A 20,611-nucleotide genomic window follows, 5' to 3' on the forward strand; every position below is an offset into this window, starting at 1 on the left:
TGGGAAAATTATTGAACCTATCTGTTTCTTTCTCCTCATCTGTAAAATATGGATAATAATAGCACCTACCTCATTTTGTGAGGACAAAAGGCAATAATATTCGTAGATCAACTTGCAAAACTTAAAGTGCTACATAAATGTTGGCTATTATACTTATTACTACTAATGATTAAGAAAAGATTGTTGAAATGAAATGAATTACAAACACATGCTTCCCCTTTTTGTTGTTGTTCTGTTCCCCTCCTCTCTTTTGTTTCTTTCCTCAAAAACTGATAAATTCATTAAGCTCCTAAATTTGGGGGCAAGGTCTTAGATGCAAAGCAAAATTAACAAGCCCCGACTTTCCCCTTCTGTCTTTACTTAAGTTTCCTATTTCTATTTTTAAAATAGAAGAAGTCATTCCTATTGACCTCATAGTACCTTTATATAAACCAGGCAGGCCCCTAAAGAACCCTTTGTCTTTCTTGATGAATTGATAGATATCTTTAGGTGACAATCTGTCCTTAAGAACCCAGAGAGAACCAGGTCTTCCACCTCACCAAATATCAGTCAGGTTTTATCATCATAAACACTAAATCAAAGGTAACAATCCTGAAGTTGCAGGAGTTACCTTCTAGCTCACCCCTTAAGCCAGATTCTCCTGGTAACTTAGCTATTCCTTTTTCTTTGAAAGTCATTAAAACACACAAAAACATACCAGTACAACTTGCTCACTAAAAAACTGCATTTGGCATTCTGATCATAGAATTTTATTTTTCTAACTTGGATTCAGACTCTAGTTTAAAGTTCATAAAGTATTCTTCTCTTCATGTTCTCCATTAGTATCATACCATTTATGAGCTATTCCATTTCACCCAGAGATGGCAGTATCCTTGTGGTTGATATAGTAATATTAATACATATCATTTTTATATTTGCTCATTAAACTGCTAGGAATTTTTCATGATGAAAGGCACAAAAAGTTGTTCATGCCAGGACTATGTCATCAAATATTTCTCTGGCTTCTACAGTTGAGCTAACTGGTTCTTGCCAAAGCTATTCCATTTCCAGTAGCTTCTTCCTACTGCGCCCTTCCCCGTGTATTTGAAGTGAGAGCATCTTAATTCAGTGCCTAGGTTTCTGTTTTCTACCTACTCATTTTTCCCCAAACTAATGCAAGTCTTACTTGATCCATCTTTTTTTTTTGAAAGTCAGAATGTTGAAGATAATAAATATGATTGTGAAGATTCTAAATAGAGTTTCTAAAAGAGAATGATGCATGGTACTTTGATTCTTTTATAAGTAATATTCTTCTCTGGCTAAGATCCCTTGTCTGCCCAAGGGAAAGCTATTTAAAAAAATCTGTAAGGTACTCAGATAAAATGCCATTGAGAATTGCAGAGCACAATTTTGGTGAATAATAAAGCCAATGCTGGCTATTAATGGTAAAAGTGTTCACTGAAGCTCAGGAGTCTTTCTACCATAAGCAGCTGTGAAGCCGTGGGATTGAAATAGCTGGTTGCTGAAGCCATCTCTGCTTCCCCTCCCTGCATGTGGGGGAGAAGGCAGAAAATCCTGCCACATTTTTTTTATGAAAGCACATTGCCATTTTTTAATGCTTGCTTGAGTGTTTTTCACATCAGCTGAAGAACAGATGGCAGCCTTGCAATGCCACATAGCATGCCACAGAGCCTTCATAAGATTCTCCAGCAAGGGTAGGGTCTTCTACAACCTTGGAGAATCTTTTGTATACAGGAAGTTTGTCAACACACTTTTAAGCACCTACTATGTGCTAAACACAAAGAATAACACACACACACACACACACACACACACGAAAAACAAAATATTCACTGCTCTCTACGAGTTCACAGTCTAATAGAGGAGACAGCATGCAAATAAGTATGTACAGACAAGATATCTACAGGATAAATTGAGCATAGTTTCCAAGAGAAAGCAATAAAATTAGGAAAGATTTTGCCATGCGTATCAGATCCAACACACTATAGTAGCTTTCTACAGTTTCCCAGCAGCTAGAAAGGTAGCAATGACTTGCAAAACACCCATTCACCAGTTGTGAAGGGGCACTATATTCCGTAGTGTTATTGCCAATTCTCTGTTTCACCAAATCTAAGCTGACATAATTTCCACACATGGGAAACAGTCTGACTCAAACATTCCTCTTCAGAAAAAAAATAAACACCCAAATCCTCCTCCACCAAATTTTTAGTTCATTATACTGTTTCCTCTGATATGATGATGTGCAATTATTAAAATCTGACATTTATAATGTAAAAATGTGGGATTAAAACTGTGGCTTTGACCTCTGTGCTACAACAATAACTAGATGGATATAATAGTTAAGAACAGATTGATTAATAGTTTCTGCTTTTATTCTTAAGATGCCAATAGAGATATATTTACACCATTGAGATTCAGTAGAAATTGGAATGAACTTTAAGAAATTCTTTTATTTCACAATGTTGCAGTTTTTGCAACTGGGAATGTCCATTATGCCTAGGTGGTATTAAGATTTGCAAAAAGTTAGGAGAGTAAGAAAACCAAATAGAAACTGTAGCAACAGTGGTATGAGTACTGCTGCTGCTTTAGCCCATGATTTAAGAGTTAATGAAGTTAATAGTCATTATAAAAATGACAGGACTTATTTATATGCCACTTTAAGGTTCACCAGGTAGTTTGTAAATATTATTTCATTTGATCCTCACATAATAACACTGTCTGGTTCATTCTACAGGAATTATTATCCCCATTTTTCAGGTGAGAAAAGACTTATTTGGAGAACAATTTGGAACTGTGCCCAAAGGGCTATAAAAATGTGCATACGCTTTGACCCAGCAATAGCACTTCTAGGGCTATGTCCCAAAGAGATCATACAAATGGGAAAAGGACCCACATGTACAAAATATTCATAGCAGCTCTTTTTGTGGTGGCAAAGAATTGGAAATTGAGAGGATGCCCATCAATTGGGGAATGGCTAAGCAAGTTGTGGTATGTGAATGTAATGGAATACTATTGTGCTATAAGAAATGATGAACAGGCTGACTTCAGAAAAATCTGGAAAGACTTGTATGGTCTGATGCTGAGTGAAATGAGCAGAACCAAGAGAACGTTGTACACCATAACAGCCACGTCGTGCGATGACTAACATTGATAAACTTAACACTTCCCAGAAATACAAGGATCTAAGACATCTCCAGAGGCCTTTTGATGGAAAATGCTATCCACATCCAAAGAAAGAACTATGAAAATTGAATTGCTATTTTTTTTTCTCTTCTGTTGAGTTTTGTTTCCTCTTTCTGATGATTCCTCCTATTGGTTTTAATTTTTACTTACAACACCACTAATGTTAAAATATGTTTAATAGGAATGTAAATGTATAGCCTATATCAGATTGTGTGCCATCTTGGGGAGGGTGGTGGGGAGGAAGGGGGAGAAAAATTTTAAACTCAAAAGCATATGGAAGTGATTCTTGATAAATCAAAATAAATTAATAAAATTTAAAAAATAGATTTAACTAAAAGAGATTAAAAAAAAGAAAACTGAGACTTAGAAACATAAAATGACTGGTTTATTGTTAAATAAGTAAGCTTCAGTGGTAGATTTCAAATCCAGGATTCTCCTTCACTCCAAGGCTAGTGCTGTATACCATACTTCCATACAAAAAAAAAAATCTAAAAAGCCAAACACTTTCACTGATGGCAATTCCAAACCACTACATCTCCATTACTCCAGCTTTGAATCTTAAATTTACAATTTCACAATTTCATAGTGAAGTTAAGATTAGTCTCTATAAATGCCAAGTTGAAAAATCTCTACTGAAAACAGTAATAACACTCCTTGCCTGGAGTTCAGCATGAAGACAAATTTTCTTCAAATTTCGTTTAAAAATCAGATAAGAAATTCTGTCTTTCGGTTTTTGAATGAAATTCTAATAGTAAAACACTTAACATAATTTCTTTTTTTCTGCCTTATGCATCTATTATCCACATTTTTTTAAGGGGGAAAAAGGAATATCACATGCTATCAGTTACATATAGACACACATACAATTTGTGCATAGTTTGTGGCAGGAGCAGTGTTACAGAGAGAAAGTGTGACAATGAACTTAATATCAAATATTCTCCAAGATAATATGAAAAGGTAAATTTCAGTTAACCAAAATCACTGAGTTATTTTAGTATTAAAAAAATGCTGAGGAAACTAGGATCTGAAAATAATCCTATATTTCCTGCTGTTATATAAACATACCTACAGTCAAGACTCACAAAGTACATCTACCTTAGTGAATGAGTTAAAACGAAAAATTCCTTTCAATGTGAATTTCAATGAAAAAGTATAAATAATTAATATTAACATACTCTCCCCACAGACACACACACACACACTTTCCTAGACCATCAGGTCATTATTTTGTAAAGGATCTAACCCACAATAGTTTATACAGTCTGTCTGGCAAGTCCCAGTGCAGAGTTAGTGGGCTAGGATGCTTCCTTGTTAAGGACTAAAGAAAGGAAAGTACAGAATTAAGAATCCCAGGATCATGATATTCACAAACTCTGTTCAAATATTGCTATAGTTTAAACATGACCTTGTTTTCTCAAGATTAAGTATGGTGGCTTAGTTACCCGTGTACTAAGATCACTGAGAAAGTGAACAACAGCTTTATAGACTTCTGCTATGTCCAAATTGCATGAAATATATTGTGGGTTTCTTCAGTTATCTTTACACTTCACAGAAATAACACTGGAACACAATTTTTCTCTAGTCGTACCTTTACAGTATCTTGAAAGGTACTTTGTTATCCAGGGACATCATTTCCTGCCTTCTTATTTTGCAGTAAACATCATACACATGAAAAAACATGGATCTGGAGAATTAGTTGCAACAATATATCATCCATTCATACTCTAATGAGGAAAAACATCTACGAAAAGAATCAACATTATCATTTAACTCAAAAAGGGCCCCATTCAGAATCATTAACTCTAAAAATTCATCATGGTTTCATTTGAGGAAGAACACTCCCAATGATATATTTTGCTTTTCAAACCTATTCTTAGAAAAATCTAGTAAGACTAATTCTTTGCTAGCCATGAATACAGTAGCTGAATAATCTAATACTCAAAGCAGTGAAGTCCTTGGCATAAATTAGTCAATTCTGGGAAGCAAGTATATTCTTCTAAGAGAGTTCAGGATGCCTCCTGTGGGTTTCCTTGTGAGTTGATTACTATTAATAATAAGGATAGCTAGCATTTGTATAACACCTCAAGGTTTGCAAAGAACTTTACAAATATTAACTCATTTTATCCTCACAACATCTCTGATAGGTAGCTGTTATTATCGCCCCCATTTTACAGATGATATAATAGGCAAATAGAGGTTAAGTAACTTGTCTAGTATCACACAGCTAACAAGTGTTTGGTGCAATTTGGGATTCAGATATTCCTGATCCAGAATTTCACATCCTGACTCCAAATCCAGTGATCTTCCATTGTATTATGTAATTGTCTTTTAGTCTTCCATAATTAACTTTTTAAAAAACATATCATACATGTAGCAATCTCAGAGTGATTTATTTCACATTGAATTAATTCACTGATGGGTAATTCAAAGAAATTTCTTTTACAATAAATCATCATTCTCCATTCATTTTATACTATAGCATGCCAAAGGATCATATGTGAATATGGTATTTTAGGCAGCAACAGCTATATGGTGATTTCATTTATAAGGATAACAAGCATATCAGAAGGAAAGGTAGGGCAAACAAAAGAAGAAAAATATTAATTGCTGTCAATTTTTGAAGAATGGCAAAGCACAGCATTTCCTGTATTTAACAGAACAGGCATTCCAAAACCATATAATTATTTAAGCATGCAAAATGAAATTACTGACCTGTAAAATACTGAAAAGATCTTTCTGAGACTCTTATTAAAAGAGACATAAAAAATTCAGGTACCTCAAGCAAGTCAAGGGTCAGGTTCATATTATTTAAAGAAAAGGAATCATCCAAGAATAATCTCTTTTCTTTGATAATGGAATAGAACTACAATACAATATTTAGATTTTATCTAGGCATCAGTTGTTCTCTATTAATGTATCAAATGCCCCATGACAGTAGCTAGAAAACAGTCAACAGGGATTCGGTATCATAGTATACCACAATGGAAATAACATGATCAACAGCTCACATTTACATAGTATTTTAATATTTACAAAATGGTGAAACAAGAGAAAGAAGACCTTAGTCCTAGTTCTGGCTTTAACACTCTTTGGCTGTTATTGTTGTCACATCATTTAATCCTTACAAACCTTGACTGAGGTTTCAGATAATACTCCCACCATCTTGCAAGGCTGGATGTGGATGTGGAATGTACTATAAACCTTTATGCGCAATATAAATTTGGTATTATATTTTTCAAATTAGATATTTAAATGTAATATAGATAACACTACCTCTGAAGAACATATAATAGATATTTTGCATAATACCTTGAATTCAATGTCAACTTTCCTACTTCATGATGCCATTATAATCTACAAAACTTGATCTGATTTATAATTGAATTAATGTAAAGACCAACATTTTCCCATTGTGAATGAACCATCATGATTATTTGGATATCTAAAAGATTTGAATCACGGAGATAAAGAAGGTAAAAGTATTTACATAGCAAAAACTAATTTGCCAACAGCATTGTATTAACGTAGGAAATACTAGTGCATTTTATGTTGACAAAATGGACCTTAAATCCTTTGCCTTTTTCATGATCCAAAAGAATATATTCACAAAATTTAGGTTAGTTATATGAAAATTTCCTTCAGTGCTGGCCTGAGCCGAAGATGAAGAGGATATGTGTTCCAAGGTCGAAGGATATGAATAAACAGTTAGCAAAGGAAGGAACTCAAGTTGTGAGGAACTATAATAAGAAAAAATGTCCAAATCTTCAATAATAAGAGAAATGCAAAAAAACAACTCTCAGATTCCATGTCATACCCATCAAATTTGCATAGATGACAAAAACAGAATACTGCTAATTTCTGGAGGGGATGTGGTAGGACAAGCACATTTTTGGTACATTAATCCAAACATTCTGGAAAGCAATTTGGAACTGTATCCAAAAAGTCACTAAACTGTTGATACTTTTAAATCCAATGATACCACTCTATGCCTCAAAGAAATCACAAATAAAAGGGAGAGGACCCACATTCAATATTTGTAGTAGCACTTTTGATGTAGTAAAGAACTAGAAAATAAGGAGGTGCATATCAATTGGCAAAGAGCTAAGCAAATTATGGCATAGAAACAAAATATAATAATATTACTAGCTGACATTTATGTGGAACTTACTATGTGCTGAGTACTTTGCTAGGCACTTTACAACGATTATTTCTTTGATTCTCACAACAACCCTGGGAGCTAAGTGTTATTATTATCCCCATTTTACTTATGGAGAAACTGAGGCAGACAGAGGTTAAGTGATTTGACCAGGGTTAACCAGGTAATGTTTGAGGCTGGATTTAAACTCAGGTTTTCCTGTCTCCAGGCCTGAATCTCTAATGACTACACCGTATTACTGCCCCATAAAAAAATGATGAAAAAAATTGATATAGAAAAATATGGCAAAATTTTATGAACCCATAGAAAGGGAGTGGGGCAGAACCAGCAGAACAAATTATAAAATTACTTTACAATACTGTTAAGGAAAAACTTTGAAACACTCAAGAATTCTGATCACTGCAATGACCAACCAAGACTCCAGAGAAACAACAATGAAGGATACTACTCACCTTCTGAGAGAAACATGACAAACTTAAGAATCAAAATAAGATGTATATTTTCAGACATGGGCAATGTGCAGATTTGTTTTGCTATACTGTTCTTACTTGTCAGAAATAAATTTTTTTTTAACGGGGGGGCAAGTACTCAAAAAAGAGAAAGTCTTTAAAACTTTGATATTCACAGAAGAATCAATACTAAATAAACATTTAATGAGCATCTTCTATGTGCCAGACACCATAGTAAGAGCTAAGGATACAAAGAAAAAAAAGCCAGCCCTTGCCCTCAAAGAGCTCATAATCTAATGAAAGAAGAAAATACAGAAAAAAGAAGCTGGGGTGGGGGCAATGAGGGGTGATAAGGAGGAAGTCTAGCAGCCCTTGGGAAATAATGAGGTGGTTGCACTGGGCCCTCTCCTTAAATGGAAGATCTGGGAAGAGTTGTCCAATGTCCACCTTCCACCCTGTCCATTCAGAAGGGGTGGGGAAGGGGGACTGTCCCAAGACCGTTCAGTACTGAGGAGGTGTGACTTGCAGAGTTGATGCAATCTTGTAGGAAGATGAGTCACTGGACATCATCATAAAGACCAGAAATGAGCCAGGTGAAAAATGAAGAGGAGAACTGAATTAGGTTCAGAAAAAGACATGTGGAACAACTTTGAAATGAATATGTTTTAAAAGGCAAGCTATTTGAAATAGAAGTTCAAACTATATATCCATATATGTCCTGTATGTGGAATATATAGAATTTTTTGGCAGTATATAAATCTAAGATTAAGTCACTTAACCTCTCATTACCCCAGTAGTTGAAAAATAGTTGCTGATATACATTGATAAAGGGAGTTTCCACACCTGGGAATTTCCTCTGCCAATGAAATCATGGGACTGAATTTTAAAAAAAATAGGATCTGAAATACACCCATCTTACAGTGTACTTCCTCATCATTGAAGGTTGTCAATTGGGTAATTATTTCTCAAGGTTATTGTGGAGGAGATCTGTGCTCAGGGATGGCTTATAGCAGGCAAGTTCAAAAATGTCTTCCCCCTATGATCATATTAACTAAGCTCAATAAGATTTTGCCTGAGTAAAGTCTGAAAAAAAAACCCAAAACAAAATAAAAAACATTTCCTCTCAACTTATGAGGCTTATTTTTACAAAAGTGAGGGATCTATCCAGGTTTAGAAATATTTGAATGTGACAGTCTACTACTCTGCAAATTATGTTATTCCTTGATGAAATGAACAATTGATTATATGACATCTCAAAAAATACTGGTAGAGTGCCCTCCTCCTCCCATCCAATTTTATGATAATATTATTTAATATCAAGTTTGAGAAAAATCACAAATCAATTTCATTAAATTAAAACGTGGATTGAAACATAACTTTGCAAAAAAAAAGATGCAGTATAATGAAGAATTATCATTCTCCTGCCTATCCAACACAATGAATCTGTAGTCTATAGTGAAAAGATTTAATCTATTCCAACTTAAAACAAATGGGCTGTGCAAGGAGTGCTCATATAATAGCTAAATTTCTCATAATCAGGTCTATTGTTCTCATTTTCCTTTAAAAAATGCAACTCAATAGCACATGCAATATAAAAGAGATCCCACCTTGATAGCCTAATTAAAATTAGCCATAGAACAGACTACACCTGTCAGCTCAAAGCTTTCTAACAGATAGACTTACTACACTTGCTCTTATCACTGCAACTCCCTTGGGCCCAAAAGTATTGATTCACTCTATTGAATAAATACTAAAGTAACAACAAGAATCCATTATGCCCTACTTAACAAGAATTTTTAATTGAGCAAGTAACTCTCTGAATGCTTAAGGAACTGTGGCTATTCTATCATTTATTGTTCAGTTCATAAAAATTTCACTATACTGGGTAATTAATGTGGTGCAGAATTCACATTTTTCCTGCAGTACACTCCAGATAAACATCCCTATAGTTGCTAATATATTCAAATCTTTAATGATATAATTCCTCCCCCCCCAGCAGAGCAAGATCATTTACCCTAAATGATGCATTTAATATAATATGTGTTTCCAAGAAGGTATATTAGCATCTTGGTTTTTAAATGTACAAGAAATTAGAAGAAAATTAAGAAGGAAGCTTATAAAAACTATTTTGGTCAATGGTTCATCAGTAGGAAATATTCTATATAGATACAAATAGCGTCCCAAAGGAAGTTGAAAATCTGAAAGAAATACTTCCTCTAAGAGGAGAACTTCTTACTTTGTACATTGTCACTTGCTATGTCAATGTAGTAAGAGCTTCTTGACATCGGTCCTGATATCAAACGATGCATCTAAGTTTTATCGTGTACCACACTGGTGATGTAGTAGAAGGAGTTTCTTAGAATCAGGAAGACCTGGGTTCAAATCTCATCGAAGACACTTGCTAGCTGTATGACCCTGGCCAAATAACAACCACTCTGAAAGTCATTTTCTTCCTCTATAAAATGAGTGATGTAACATCTCCCTCCTAGGTTTCTTTTGAGGATTAAATAAGAGAATATATTAAAAATTGCAAACATTAAACTACTACATAAATCTAAGATATTATTATCATCAACCACAAGTTCAAATACCAACCTTTTAGAGAATGATGTATATCCAACTGACTTGATTAGCAAAGGATTATCCTTACTGATGAGCTAAAGAACTGGTTCTTTTTTATGTGAAAAGTAACCAAAAATGAATTGATGGTAGAAAATCAATAATTACTACTAAAGAAAACATGAGCACTGTAAAAATGTGGCCTGCTCAAAGTCAGAGTGAGTGAACAGAACACAAGCTGGTTAAAACACTTGCAAAATATCAGCGTATATCAAGTCATTAATCCTATGACTCCCACTCCCTTATGGAGCTATGTGAACTCTTTGAGGGCATGTCTTATCTTACTTTTTGTTCTTTTATCTCCAACTTTTAGCATCTAGATGCCTTTTAAATCACTGTACCAAATCATCTTTTAGTAAATTACATAAAATAATTTAAGAGGCTAATTCATAGAAAGCATTCCTTCAAGAGATGTATAGTGAATACAAGGTCTAAAGAACTCTATACAATGCAAATCTGTCTCATACAAACAAGTTGTATTGATTAGATGACATTTCTACTGCATTCTAAGTTTTGAGAAATATGTTACATAAAGTACCTCATTTGATTTTACTGGTGCTGTTATTCCCATTTCACCAATAAGGAACCTGAATCTCAGAGAGAGCTCATATAAGATTATCTAAAGACAAGAAATACTATGCTAAATCATATTGTTGTTCAGTTGTGTCTGAATGGTTTGTCATTTCCTTCTACAGATTACTTTATAGAAGAGGAAACAGACAAACAGGATTAAGTGACTTGCCCAGGATCACACAGCTAGTAAGTGTCTGAGGCTAGATTTGAACTCAGGTGTTCCTGACTCCAGTCCTGGTGCACTATCCATTGCACCACTTAACTGCCCCATGTTAAAATTAACCATTGATAAACTCAGCCAGGAACTTGGTTCTGGCAGAAGTAACAAAGCACATTGTGTGCCACTCTCCATGGCATTTCCTTTCATTTTAGCTGTGATTTTTTGACCATCCTTGGCTTCCCTCAATAACCCATTATCTCCTGTGAACTTATCTTCTTGAACCTCGCTGTATTCAGCCAGTACCACCTCCTCATCATAAGTTTCATAAGTTTATTGTGTGCTATGCAAAGTAGTACATCTCTTTATTTGTCAAATAATTCTCTCTTTTGAATTTAAAAAGAGTGCTTCCTGATTCAATACTTGGTGAATAATTCTATGTTCAGCCTATCTATAGCCTTCATGATTTTATACATTTCTAAAATATGCTGCCACCCACTTCAACTTTTATCTTTCCACATTGGGGAAACCTGTTTTTAAATTTCTCTTCTTGAGCTTGGATCAAATGAACAACACAACTGCAGAAGACCAATAATAACACATGCTCATAATGACATATACTCATCACCTTTTGATAGAGAGGTAATGGATTAGAAGTGCAACAACCACTTGGGTATGGTTATTTGTTACACGGGAGGTGTTTTAGGGTTTGTTGTTTTCACCCCTTCTTTCGAGAGAAGAGGTGAAAAGAAAGGAGAGAGAAGGCTGTTGATAGTCATATCAAGAAAAAGAAGAATGTACATTTAAATGTACATAAGAGTACAAAAGAAAGTTCAGATCAGGAGAGCTCTGGGGTTAATGTGATAAATTTGTTATGCACTAAAAAAAAGTTGCAGGTAAGTAAATAGATACATTATACCTTTAAAAATGTCTCTTTTCCTATCATGAATTCCTCTTTCTCTTTGATCATTTTATCTATCCTTCGAGTTTTCTCCAGCTTCATGTTTTCTTGATGTTCACCAATCAGAACTATATGCATATTTCCAAGGATGACTATAACACATTTTCTGCAAGGCAGATTATTGTCTCCCATTTTGTTTTCAAGAGCTTTTCCTCCAATAAGACCCAACACTTTGGTGGTCTTTTTGATAGCATTGGCATGGTAAGCAAAAGTTGACAATATTTATATCCATTTGATTCAGTAGTAGAATTTTCACTTCCCACATGTCAACTCCAAATTGAGTTCTTACTTGTATGACCTGGAGGTTTTCAGATTCTTCATCTATACAACAAGGAGGTTGGGCTAGATGGCCTCTCAGATGTCTTCTAGCTTTAGATTTGTGATCCTATAATTCTAACCATGAAACTTTGCTTTAAGTTAACCAGCTACAACAGCATAGGCATCTAGGTGACTCAGTGGATAGAAAGCTGGACCTGGAGTCAGGAAGACGTGAGTTCAAATCCAGCCTCAGACACTTACTGTCTGTGTGACCCTGGGCAAGTCACTTAGTCTTTGCCTTAACCCATTGGAGAAAGAAATGGTAAATCACTCCAATATCTTTGCCAAGAAAACCTCATGAATAGTATTGGCATGCTATGGTCCATGGGTTCTCATAGAGTTAGACACAACTAAACATGAGCTACAGATTTTTGTTCTGCAAATTTTATAATCATAGTAAAAAATAATAAGTGATTCTTATTATCAGTATTCACGAGCAAACATTCACGAAGTCCATGTTAGATGAAGAGGTCCTTGATCTTCTGATGTTATGGAAAGTATGGAATATAAAACACAGCATGGCAAACAGCAATGGACTAGACTCCTAGTTCAGAGGCCTGAGACCTTTCTGGAATTTAGCTCCTCATCTATGAAATAAGGATAAGATGAAGCAATTTCTAAGTTTCTAAAATCTAACATTGTAGGATACAAAGCTATCTAGATAAGTTCCTTGATAAAAGAGGCCATATTTTATTCATCTCTGTATCTCTTTTATCTCCCTCAACACCTATTACAGGGCTTTGCACACAGAAGCTTCATAATTATGTGTTGAATTTACTTGTTGAATTAGAAGAGGCAACTCTTAATTATTTTTGCTAATGTAAAGTAGGGATATGTATAATCTCAATTGTTTTTTGGACTTAAACTATATCTGTATATTTCTAATTTGACGTAGTGCTTGACATTCTAAAATAATTTCAAAACAAGGAAGCCAGAATGTGAAGTAGTATATGAAGCCCTACATGAGTAGGGCTACTTCATCTTTTCCTCACTTGTGCCCTTCTCTCCACATACACAGTCACCCCCTAAGTTGAGGCCCTTATCACCTCTCTTTAGAACTATAATAGCCTCCTAACTGGTCTCTTTGCCTCAACTCCCTTCTTTCTCCATTCCATCCTCCACATATATGACAAAATGATATTCCTAATACACAAGTCTTACTGTGTCAGTCCTTTTATCAAAAACCTCCAAAGGCTCACTAGTGGCTGTAGAATCAAATACAATAATGACTTTTATACTTAGATTCTAAGAATCTTACTTCCTTCAAAACTCAGCTAATCTGCTACATCATACATTAGTCATTTCTGATGCCCCTTCAAACTCTCCAAAAGGTGCTCACACCACTCTCTCCTCCCTGAAATTGTTTTGTTATTTGCTGTGTACATATTTTGCATTTGTCTATTGGTCAACATGTCACTTCCATGAGTAAGATGTAAGTTTATTCAGAGACTACTTCCTTGATATTGTGTATCTACAGTGCCTAGCATGGTGACTGGCACACTGTAGGTGCATAATAAATGTTGCTTAGATGAGGGATCAATGGTATAACTGTTAACATAAAAAAGTCAATCTTAGATGCGCTCTAATTTTCTATTTAACTTACAATTTACATGGGGAGATAGGTAAGAAGGGAGTAGGAAGGTTATTAAGTATTTTCATTTCCCCCTCATTTCTAATTCAAAATTTGAAGACGGAGACAACATTATTATTTATTGAGTTACAATATCAGTTCCCACTAAACATCTTTTCTAGATCTTTCTGAGATACAAACCATAGTTCTTATGGGTAGAAAAGTCAACATGGAACAAAAAAATGAACAGAGTGCTTGAATCACTTTAGAGCTTTCCAGACTCCCTTGGGATAATCTGTTGGTAGAAAATGGAAAGTTGACTGCAGATTTGAAATTAAATGCTTTGAAAACCTCTTGCTGTGACCAGTGATGGAGTGAATGTTATAATAGTATACCCTCTGTGTATACTATTTATATTTGGTTAAAACATGGACTTTTTTTTTTGCAGGTAGAGGCCCTCTCTATTCATCCTGACCAGCAGACCAAGCATTCACAGAATATAAGAAATGCACCAGTTGAAGTATTCGATAACATCAGTGATTCATTATGGTAAACTGTTATTTTATTTTCTAAGAGGCTAAAATATATATATGAAAATAGAGTTGAAATGTACTTCATTATAAACTTCTTTTTTAAAAATTCAAACTATGAGTACACTGGGAAAGTAATCTCTTTCAAAAGACTGATTCACCTTTAAAAACATTTTTAAAAACTGTTGATTTGGCAAACTTGCCACTTCAATTGAATAGATTTTACTATCTTTGCAGTCATTGAAACAGCACTTTCTATTACTTTCAAAAGTAGGCAAAGAATAAGAATGGATGGAGGTACACTAATAAAAATCAAATTAAAATAGAATCATTAGATAGGAATAGGAATGAATTTCATTATATAACATTCTGAAAAACTGACTCTGTCATATCTTATTAATATCATATTTCAGTAACCTTATTGTTAGAAAGCAATGACACTTAAGACATTTCAAATGAAATCACCAGATTACTGTCATTTAGATCAAAGTGATATTTATTTTAAGTTTAAATGATTCTTGGCATGATCAGAGTATGTTCATTCATACAAACTATTTTTAATTCTATGAGAGTATTACCTTCTGAATTAATAGGCCAGAAAAAAATTACTACTTGAAAAATAAAATCCCTATATGACTATACTGTTCCATGAAATAATGTATACCAAGAGCCTCATTATTGTAGCCAATGTGATTGTATTCATTTATATAAGCAGCCCTTAAAGTTATAGAGGATTATATTTCCAGAAACAGTACTGTAAATCAAAACAAAATTATGTTGAATGTGATTTTCCCATAGGAAAAAATGTTATAAAAGAAGTACTGTTCTGAGGGGTTGATAGAGAATTAATCACAAATATAATATCTACTAAATTGTATGCTTTCATTTTAGACAGAACAGAGCTTTTTAAAGTATACCTACCTCCATCACACAGGACAATACAGGATCAAATCACACACATTTTAATGTTAGTCATATTTAAGAGAGTCTTTGAAGAAAGGCAGTGTAAGGCTAGGGGGAGGACCTGGGAAGGAAACACTGGAGAAATCCAAAGAAAGGGGCTGTGCCTGAATCTGGTGAACTAAATATTTTCTTGGGGGAAAGGGCCAGCTGGATTCTTGAAAAAGAAATAAGGTTTTCTGCCTAGGAACACATCAGGAAGTCAATGTGTTCTCTGCTTTAAGTGTCCTAAGTAATAGCATGAATATAAATGGTAGGGTATTGTAGGGCAAATAAAATTGCTATAAGTTGATGACTTCTTATATTTAAATTTTCAGAATATGACTCACATTATGTAAAGATAAAAATTAAAATGCCAGCAATAATTCCAAATCTAATTCATAGCACCACTAAATATTTTCCTAAAACATACACAAATTGATGTGCTTATATTTATTACGACTAATGAAAAGATAAAATCGGAAGCTGAATGCTACAGAGAATTTCTTTTATAATTAATCTCATTCAATTTTTGAGAAAATTGCTTTAAAGGTCAGAAATCTTAGATTGAAGCTAATTTTTCACATCAGCTTACTGTGTGTCAGGGTCTCTCATTTACTGGAAGCTGACTGACCCTATGGCATATTATATTGCCTTTCTACAAAAAGCCAGTTGGATTCAGCATTTTAAGCTATACAGTATTGTGCAGGCTATCTTGTTTCAAAACTTCTGTATCTTGATTTGTGTTCCACTTTAGTCAAAACACCAAAAAACTCCTTTTCCTCAATTCCTACCTGCCCCCCCCACCTCTCCACCCTCTATCCCCCTCCCCTCAGCACACCCCAAACAGGCAAGAAAACACAAATCTCAATAAAAGGACAATGGTGAAACATTGGCAGACTGCCTCAAATAGTTGTCCCTCCTTTTGTGTAAAATGTGATTTGTGTCCCAAGAGTTTACTCATTGAATATGCTATACCCAAATGGCATCCCTTTGCCACTGTCACTTCTGTGTCTGATCCATTCAGAATAGTGAGGTGACAGCTACTGTATTATAGAAGAAGCAACGTATGAAGCTTTTTGTTCCCTTGCAGGGTCAACCAGTCGACCACCTCTGATACAGGCAAAAGAAAAGTAATGCTGAAGAGGATGAATTAAATAACCTCTTCTGAGATAAAGTATATTGTTTTCAAAACATCAGCATAAGCAAGGTAAAGCTGATGAATGCAAAACACCAATTCTAAGAGTAAATTTACAGGTTTAGTAATTTTTTTCTTTTATTGATTATAATTTCCATACATATTGGATTGCAATCCAATCTGAAAAGTCAAACTAAGTCTCTCACCAAGACCCTCTTGAGTCACCATAAGTTGGGCATGTGCTTTAAGTTGTATTTTCCAGAAAGACTGATGGGGATGTATTAATCTACCTACAATGTCCAGAATCTTTTCCATTATGACTAATCTCAGATTTGTAAGGAGTCTTGCTAAAACTGACTTAGGTATTCAGTCTGCACCCATAGAACTGAGTCTACCCAAAGTTGGTAGACATTCAAACACATGTCTTTTTCTCCATAAGTTTGATATTCTAAAAAGTGTGTATAAAAAGAAGCATTTAAAAAATTATATCATGCTATCTGTCCATAAGTTTTACCCTAGAAAACCCCAAAGAAAAGCAATAAAATCACACTTTACAACACTATAGGTCAAATATTATAGCCTCATTATAAGAAATGACAAGGTCTTTCCCTACTTATTCCTTCATCTACATAAAGTTCAATTGGGGAATGTGCTTAAATGAAGCTGAAGTTTTAGGACAGAATTTATGCCACTAAACAGGTTTTTCCTCATATTGAATATGTTTGAAAATAGTCTTTCTTATTCTCTTACCTTTAGCATGTGCATGTACCTCAAAAATCTTCAATACTTCATCAAATATCTGAGATCTCATCCATCTCCACCAATAAAGACTGCCTGAGAAGAAAGGTTACAGACTGTCTATTCAAAAACAAAACAAAACAACCAACCAAAAACCCAAACATCAAAGTTGGCTGTCAACCCTCTAGTGATGAACCTCTCAAACCTTAGTTAGCATATGGTTCATCACTTGGGCCTGTCTTTGAAGCTTTCCAAACATGGCAGGGGCACTAGAGATTTCTCCCCTAAAATACCAGGCACACCTCCTTGCCATAATGGCTTCTGTTAACTAACTCTCTCTCTGTCTGTATCTTTCCAATCTTTCCAATTTATAGTCAAGTTGAACAAAATATTAATCTTGATAGCATAATTTTCTCTTTTCTGTACATTTAGATACTTAACCCTATAGAGACATTTAAGAAAAAAAGTTGAGAGATAGCTAGGTGGCATAGTGGATAGAGCACCAGCCCTGGATTCAGGAAGACCTGAGTTCAAATCTAGCCTCAGACACATAACACTTATTAGCTGTGTGACCCTGGGCAAGTCACTTAACCCCATTGCCTAGCCAAAAAAAAAAAAAGAAAAGAAAAAAAGTTAACATTGCTACAAACTATACTTTAGATTTTTCTATATGAAGACAATTATAATTCAGTTTTTCTAGAATTCAACTGACTGGAATTCCTGGCTTTCTCCCAAGCAGTTCCCTAAAAAGGTTACCAGCTTAATTGAATGAAATGAGAGTTTGCAACTGTCAACAATTATCTATGGAGCAATTCTTGGTTTTAGACCGAATAAAGTCAAAGTTAGCAACCAGCCACAATTATTTATGGAGCAGCAGAATATCCACACTGGCCATGATGTGTGTTTATGTGTATGCAATGACAAACACTTCCTCAAGATCTCCAATTTTCTTTTGGTCCACTATGTTGCCACCCACACCAATGCACTACTTTTTGAAGTCCAAGAATGCCAGTTAATCTCATAAAAAAAACCTAAGATTTGACCTATAACAATTGAGAAAATGTTCACTAAATGGGAAAATAAACATAGCTTAGTTTGCCCACAACCATGGACCTTTGTGGTCCTTTTGCAATTTCCCAGGAGCTTTAGCTCTCCAGTTGAGTTGCTTTGTGTCTTGCAACCCTCATCCCTTACTAGCATCTGACCTTTTCTCATTCCTTTGAGAAGCAGAGTGGCCATGTTTTTGATGGATATAACTTGAAATAACACAGTGACAAAGTACTAACCACTTTGCAGTAAGCATCACATTAGATGACTAGAGGCACCTCACATATCATTTAAAACTTCCCTCCTCCCCTTTTTTCTGGCACTATACTGAAGGAAATCCACTTACTCTCCCCAAACAAGAAAAATGCAGACGTGTTTACTCTTCTTGTCAAATAAAGTGTTACGAAGATGCAGAAAGAGGCAGGATGTTTTCAGATACTGAGAATTCTTTTGCAATTGAACTGTAGGTAAATAGTGACCATAGCTTTATAATTTATATTAGAGATTGGACTTAAGGATTAAAGTGCCTGAATGCTAATCAACATCAGCTTTTTCTTCAGAGAACATGACAATTATATACAAAATCAAAATAAAGCAAAATATACTCATAAGCTACCTTTCTACAAATAGGAGTGAATTTTTATCAAGTCCAATTTATACTAAATAATCATATACATTTCTTGAATCCCCATTATAATTACTTATTTTTATGATGTACTCTATAATTTCTTATACATTGCTTCTATCATACTACCATGCAGAAAGCATGCAGATGAGGTTTTTTTTTTTAACTCCAATTTGATATTTATGGAACATTTTATCATTTTGCTAAGTAGAATCTATCACTTAAAATAACTGGCATTTATGTAGTATAGTTTTTCAAGGTTTACATATATTATCTCATTTGAGTTTCACAATAATACTGCTAAGTGGATATTACAGGTATTATTATTGTCATTTGGTAGTGAAAATACTGAGGCTCACACAGGCACCTTTAAAGACTTGTCCATGATGACACACCTTCTAGTAAATGTCAGGGGAAAGATTTGAACCCAGGCCTTTATAACCTCGTCCCCTCCTACCTTTCAAGTTTTCTTTTTTTAAAATTAATTTATTTTGATTTATCAACAATCACTTCCATAAACTCTTGAGATTTAAATTTTTCTCTCCTTCCCTCCCCACCGCCCTCCCCAAGATGATACCAATCTGATATAGGCTATACATATACATTCCTATTAAATGCTTTCAAGTTTTCTTACTCTCTAGTATGTATTCTATCCAGGAAAGTCAGCCTCCTGGCTTTCACACAAACAAGGCACTTTATTTCTTCAATCTGGATATTCTCTCTAGATGTTCTCCATGCCTGGAATACTCTTCCTCTTCCTCTTCCATTTTGATTGCTTACCTCCCTGATTTCCTTTAGGTCCCAAACAAAATCCCATTTCCACCAGAAAGCTTTCTTCAATGCCTCTTAATTTGAATGTCTTCCCTCTGTTAATTATTTATTATTTATCCTATATTTAGCTTTTTTAAAAATTATATGTTTGTTGTCTCCTCCATTAGATTATAAGCTTTTTAAGGGCAGGGATTAACTTTTTTCTCTTTTTGTATCCCCAGCACTTAACACAATGCCTGGTACATAGTAGACACTTAATAAATATTTACTAAATGAATAACTACAAGTCCAGGCCTCTTCATAATAGACCAAACCACTTAATACTTCAATGATGTACTGTACAGTAGTCCATAATCAACAGGTTTTTAAAGAAACATCAAGGCTGAAATGCTCATTTCCACTAATAAATATAATTCTCTCATAAGTTCTTTTTTTTTCTATAATTCTGCCTTTTTTTTTAGACATGTTTTTCCAGTACAGCACAGAAACTGGCACATATATTAGGCACCTAATAAGAGTTTGTTGACTTACTTCAAAAATGCTATAAATCAAGAAATCACAAAGCCTCTATGCAGGTCAATTTCAATGTTATTTTACTACCCACATGTATCTAAATTTCTCTACTTAAAAAAAAGACCTTAATTAATTTTGCCCCACTTTCTTAACTGAATGTTAAATTTTCCAACTAGAGTGTCAGAAGGAAAAAAAACCCTTCTCTGATTTAAATGGTGAAACTACTTTCCTACATAAAGATGTATGGACTGGAAGAAAGAATTAAAGGACGTCATGCTATTAAAACTAAACATACCAAAGACCACTAAGTCGTGTAAAATGTTC

General features: G+C 34.5%; 1 protein-coding gene across 8 annotated transcripts in view; it reads right to left on the reverse strand.

Annotated features, from left to right (window-relative positions):
- ADGRL3 (adhesion G protein-coupled receptor L3) overlaps positions 1–20,611 on the reverse strand; it is a 943,202-nt gene that overhangs the window by 854,612 nt on the left and 67,979 nt on the right. The window contains exon 2 of one of the 8 annotated variants that reach the window (XM_078148803.1): positions 17,344–17,427. The exons of the other annotated variants lie outside the window; for them this stretch is intronic. The gene's annotated coding sequence lies outside the window, so the exon portion shown is untranslated. The remainder of the gene's footprint in view (positions 1–17,343; positions 17,428–20,611) is intronic. 8 annotated transcript variants of the gene reach the window in all.

Source organism: Phascolarctos cinereus, unplaced genomic scaffold, assembly GCF_003287225.1.
Source record: "Phascolarctos cinereus isolate Bilbo 61053 unplaced genomic scaffold, phaCin_HiC Scaffold_9;HRSCAF=440, whole genome shotgun sequence".
NCBI classification, from domain to species: domain Eukaryota; kingdom Metazoa; phylum Chordata; class Mammalia; order Diprotodontia; family Phascolarctidae; genus Phascolarctos; species Phascolarctos cinereus.